This window comes from Monodelphis domestica, chromosome 4 (genome assembly GCF_027887165.1).
Source record: "Monodelphis domestica isolate mMonDom1 chromosome 4, mMonDom1.pri, whole genome shotgun sequence".
In the NCBI taxonomy this organism is placed as follows: domain Eukaryota; kingdom Metazoa; phylum Chordata; class Mammalia; order Didelphimorphia; family Didelphidae; genus Monodelphis; species Monodelphis domestica.
In genome coordinates this window covers 388,319,313-388,325,113 of record NC_077230.1, presented here as the reverse complement: position 1 = coordinate 388,325,113, position 5,801 = coordinate 388,319,313, and the positions used below count along the sequence as shown (strand labels likewise).

Sequence of the window (5,801 nt, the reverse complement as noted above, 5' to 3'; positions counted from 1 at the left end):
AGACATTAATTTTAACACTTACACAGGCTGTTCAACTCATGCTCTTTCCCCTCACTTGATGTGGCTTCTCTCATTCAATTTTGAGTTAAGGTCAAGGGCCATCTCTGCCTCTTACATAGTATTGGATATTTCTATGTTTTCTGTATTTGTATCTCACCCTCTCTGAGACTATTTTGCTCTGAAAGCATTTGTAGCGCAGGCTTGGAAGCCAGAGGATTTGGCTCAAGTCTTGGCTCTGCCCTCAGGGTAACTTTGGACATGTCACCTGACTTCCATGAGCCTCTGTTTGCTTTTCTGAAAAATGGGAGTGAGTGGAAGTTTTGAAGTCCTTCCTGTTAGATCCAGAACATGAAGTAGGAAGAGCAGGATCCCTTAGAAACTTGGGATTCTTCCTCCTCTAACACAAAGTGCTCTGTATACAGTAATGTCTGTTGAATGAATGAATACATACTTATATGCAAAAACAGAAGCACTTTATTGGTGTGATGGTGAAAGAAATAAAAAAAGCTGAGAATTACAAGTGGCCAAATCCACTGTGTGTGTGTGTGTGTGTGTGTGTTGCCCAATTCCTTCCAGATCTACCTTGGCAGCACAGTCAGTTCCTTTAGGGGTCTTCTAACTGGGTTGTTCTTGAGTGACATCATAGCTGGTACCATGGCAACCCCCAGCTATGGCTTTGGGCAAGGTGAAGTCCCCTCCCCGCTCCATCTTCCTCTTTCTCCTTCATCCATCCCTATGAGCTAAAAGCTCAAAGGGATACAGGCAGGAAGGAAGCATTGAGAAAGGAGAAGAGCACTGAAGTCCTGAATCCGTGATCAAGAACCAGCCAGAGGAGGCTGTTGCTATTCCCGTGAGTATGATGGGGAGATCTGGCTTTATCTGCAGAGAAGCCTTCACAGCTTCTCTCCCCTGTCCATCATCCCAGGATAATTCTTTAGAAGCAAAAAATGAAATAGGTAAAGGTCACTTTCAATACTTATAGATGGTTGCATGACTATATACAGAAAGGTATTAAGGAAACGATGCTCTGACCCCAGATTCAGAGGAGGGGAGCATGAGTGCCTTAGAGACATGCCTTCTCATGTAAATTTAGGTAGGGAACCTCCTGAGTCTCTTGAATCTAAAGAGGACTTCAGAAATCATTTACTTCTGGTATAGTGATAAGAGCTCTGGCTAGAATCTTAAGGACCCATGTTCAAATCCTGCCTCACAGGTTTGACCAGCAATGCATTAATTAATCTCTTTGGGCCTCAGTTTCCTCATCTGTAAAGCAATGGCTTAGATGGCCACTGAAATTCTTCCAATATTAGATCCAGGCCCAGGGAAAGTGGCTTGCCTCCTGTCACACACAGCAAGGTCATAGCAGAGATATGATCAAGACTTGGATGTCCAGGGTCCAAAGCTCAGTTTTCAGCTTCTTTGCCCTGCTGCTCTTAGAAAATTACAAAGTCTTCTTTTATGCAAATGTAGAGAAAGTTGCCTTCTCTGATTCAGGTGTGGGAAGTGAGTTCTCTTATGCAAATGTAGGCAGGTGTCTTTTCTTATGCAAATGTAGGCAGGTTCCTTCCCTTATGCAAATGTGGGGAGGAGTCTTTGATAATCACATCTCACAACAACCCTGTGGGGTAGATAATAATAGTAATAATAGCTGACATTTATGTAGCGATTTAAAGTTGGCAAAGCACTGTATGCATTATCTCATTTGATCTTGGCAGCATCAATATGATGGAGACACTATTAATATTTCCATCTTACATATAAGGAGAAAGGGCTCTGAGAAAGGAAGCAACTTGCTCAATGTCACCTGGCTAGTGAAGGTCAGAGCTGGGATTTGAACCCTAGATTCCTAATTCCAAAGGCAGCCAGTGGAGACAGGAAGACTCATTTTCCCGATTTCATATCTGACCTCAAACACTTACTTTGTGACCCTGAACAAGTCACATACCCCTGCTGACCTCAGTTTCCTGAGTAAAATGAACTGGAGAAGGAAATGGAAACCATTCCTGTATCTTTGCCAAGAAAATACCAAATGGGATCATGATGAGTTGGGCACAACTAAACAACAACAACTCGACTCCAGATCCAGGACTGTGACCATTACATCTTGGAAAGCAAATATAGAAAGTTGAGTTCATTAATGTAAATGTGGCAAAAGGTTCATCTTTAGCCTAATATACTAATCAATGAACAAATCTTTATTAAGGGTCGATCAAGTGCAAGAGCTAGAGAAATGATGCTGGGTTAGGGGTAGAACTCAGGCTGACCTGGGTTCAAATCCTTTCTCTGCCAAATACTGGCTTGTGACCCTGGGTGAGTTCATTACTTCCAGACTAAAAACTGTAGATAGGGCAGGTACCCATCTGCATTAATAAAGTAGGTTTTCTCACCCTTTACAAATGTCTCCCAATAGAATCACAGGGGGATTGTGTAAAGGGAACCCCCTACATGGCTTTTTAAAATGTGCTAGGTGGGGTAGCTAGACAGCACAGTGGATAGAGAGCTAGGCCTGGAGTTGGGGTGGGGGGGGTATTCTGGGTTCTTAGAAACAACTATATACAAGTAAGATATAAAAAGGATAAATAGGAGATAGTCTTAGAAAATATTAAAGGGGACCAGGATGGGCTTCTTGCAGAAGGGGGGATGGTAACTGGGATTTGAAGAAAGTCAGGGAAGCCAGGAAACAAGATATCTAGAGATTCTTCAGACATAGGGGATACTGGGAAATAGAGTTGAATAAATGGGGGTGGAGAAAACATATAGAGCCCAAAGACAATGATTTTTGCAGCTGCATGGAGGATGGACTGAAGTGGAGAGCTGAGACAAGGAGTCCAAACAGTAGCCCATTGCAATAGTCCAGAAATGAGGTGATGAAGGTCTGCACCAGAGGAGGGGGCAATCTTAGAATAGAGAAAAGGGCTGTTAAACTTAAATGAAAACTCCTGGTTCTTATTTCCCATAGAGTTTATTAATTATTAATATTAATTGAATAAAGAGAGCAGATAGAGATGAAAGTCTATTCTAATCTTGCTATGTGTTGGTCTGCCTCATGGCTCCCAGCCAGTGTCCTGCAATGCCACCATCCAAGGAAATAGAGAGCAAGAACTCCCATTGCAGCCCCTCTTTTATCTTTACTTTCAGCCCATACCCTTAACCTTTATTTCTGGGTCATGTCCCTAGGACATCTCAAGTTTGGAGCATTCACATGATGTCTAGTCAAACAGGGCAAGGACACAGGTTGGACAACCCCGGGGTAGGGGGTTCCCTTTACACAACCCCCCTGTGATTGTATTGGGAGACAAGCACGTTAAAATCTCCCCATTTGGGGTCTACCATATTATCTTCTAGATCCTGGAATGTGCAATATATTGCCCTCAGGAAAGTAAGTCTTAGCCACCCCTTCCTCATATTTCATCCTGCTGAAAGCCAAGGAGCCCACCAACTTGTCCTGGCTCTGCTGAAGTCCAAATGAATCAGAAGTCCAAGCACAAGAGGGAGCCTCTGTCCCCTTGGCAACATCTGTTCCTATTATCCAAGCATAGGCTAATGCTCATCCAGCCAGTCTCTGAATGACCAGGCTATGGTGAGGTGGAAGGATGACTGCCATGGCAACAAGCCTTTCTCTAGAAGATTCACACAATTTGGTGTTTCTGGTGATGCCTGAATGACAGCTTTTGATAGGCTTTGGGACTTAGCTCAGAGTCCAATCTCAGAAAGACAAAAGTATCTGATAACCAATGGCCATGTTCAATTTTCCCCAGTCACCAATGGGGGCTCTTCTTTCTGATCAATGGTTTTTCTTGGCTCTGTAATGTCCAAAGACCTGCTGTGAACCAAATTAGCCTATTGATATTCTATCGATAGCCATCATAGCACAGGAGGGACTACTAAACATGGAAGCAAGATTGAAAGAAGCTCACATATGTTCCATTCTCTCTACCCAGGAAAGCTCTACCCTAGTTGAGGCTCCCATTACCTCTGGGTTGGACTATTAAAATAGCCACCTAATTGGCCTTCCTGCCTCTAAGTCTCTTACTTCTATGATTCTTCCTCTCCACAGCTGCCATATTAATATTCCTCAAGCACAGAGCTAATTATAATCACTTCCCTTTCTCCCTGAAAATGATTCAGTGGCTCTCTACTTACTACCTTTAAGATAAAGTATAAACTCTTCTGTCTGGCATTTTAAGGTTTGTTTGTTTTTTTAGTGGTCTTTTGGTGTACTGATAATTGTATGGCAAGTCAGAGGACCTGGATTCAAATTCTGTCTCTAATGATTAGCTCTGTCTCCTTGAATAATCATTTTCCCTTTCTAGGTTCTAGTTCCTCATCTGTAAAATGATGGGGTTGGACTAGATGGCCTCAAAGGTCCCTTCCATGTCTAAATCTATGATTCTACAACCTACCTTTCCATACTATTCTCATATTATTCTTCTTCACCCTTTTTTCCCTCCAACCAAATTGCCTTCTTTGCTATTCTCTATATTCAGCTATATTCTTTCACCCATATTCATATTTTTGTACAGGCTGTCTGCCATGTTTGAAAGGCTCTCCCTTTTTTTGTTCAGTTATTTTCGGTCATATCCAATTCTCTGTGACCCCATTTGAGTTTTTCTTTCTAGAGTGGTTTACCATTTCCTTCTCTAAGTCATTTGATAGATGAGGAAACTGAGACCTACAGGGTAAAATGACTTGCTCAGGGTCACACAGCTTCAAGTATCCAAGGCCAGAGCAAGCCCAGCTCTCTATCCATTGTACCACCTAATTATCCCTTTTTACCTCTGCCTTTTGGAACCCATTGCTTTGGTCAAGGCTCAGCTCAGGTTCTGCTTTCCTGAATCCTCAGCTACTGTTGTAATAAAGGGGTTTTCATGTGAGGAGAGAGGAGAGGGAGAGAATGGAGTCTTCCCTCCCTCAAGGCAGGAACAAAGGGAGGAGGAGTTGATGTTGGTTTTTGTAGCATACCAGGCATGTTAGCATCTGGGAAGTATGATTGATGTATTGATATTGTATTACCAGACACATGGTCAAACCTCTTGATGTTCATTGTATGAAAAGGGACAGTCCGAAGCTCTAGCATAGGCTGGTCCTTGGTGGCGCGGCTGCCTGGGCTCCGAAGCACTTTCATTTGCAAAGCTTGGGTTAACAACCATGCTTCTGCTTGGACTACACTCATTTGCAAAGCACAGGTTGGATTAATCTCCACCTCTTTGATCTCGTCATTGTCAATTCAACCAATGTTAAAACCTATGTCATGTTATGTATTCATTGATCCACTTCCTAAAACCTTCAATAAATACTGGGGAACTAGAGCAAAGCTCTCTCTTACTAGCTCTCTTATAAGCCTTCTTACTAGCTCTCTTACTTTTACTCTTTCTATCTCTTAACCTCCTCTCCTCTTACCTCTCTTGCTTCACTGTATCTCTTTCCTAGTGACGCTGATGCCCCCAGTGCCTCCTACTAATGCTCAGACTCCATTGTCTATAGGAGGCACCAAGGAGTTGAGACTCCCCCCTTTTCTAGAGACGCTGTCACCCCCGAAGCTTCCTATTAATGTTCAGACTCTCTTGTCTATAGGGATATCAAGGAGTTGATACTCCCCACCTATTCTCTTATTCCTCATATTTCCTCAGAGTTCACGTTACTCCCCATGTGTTTCAACTTTTGTCTTTGAGTCATTATTATTCTCCCATTTCCTTAGACTCCTCTCTCCACCTCAGATAACTATTATAGGATTCCCACGGGGGGGTCGCTATAGTTTTGGACCCAGAGGTAGAAAGAGGGTGAGTCTGTTCTTTCCCCCC

General features: G+C 42.9%; 1 long non-coding RNA gene across 1 annotated transcript in view; it reads left to right on the top strand.

Moving 5' to 3' along the window:
• The first annotated feature begins 567 nt into the window (after positions 1 to 567).
• Positions 568 to 5,801, top strand: part of LOC103103018 (uncharacterized) — a 13,164-nt gene continuing 7,930 nt past the window's right edge. The window contains exon 1 of the long non-coding RNA XR_008911538.1: positions 568 to 850. This is a non-coding gene — a long non-coding RNA (uncharacterized LOC103103018). The remainder of the gene's footprint in view (positions 851 to 5,801) is intronic.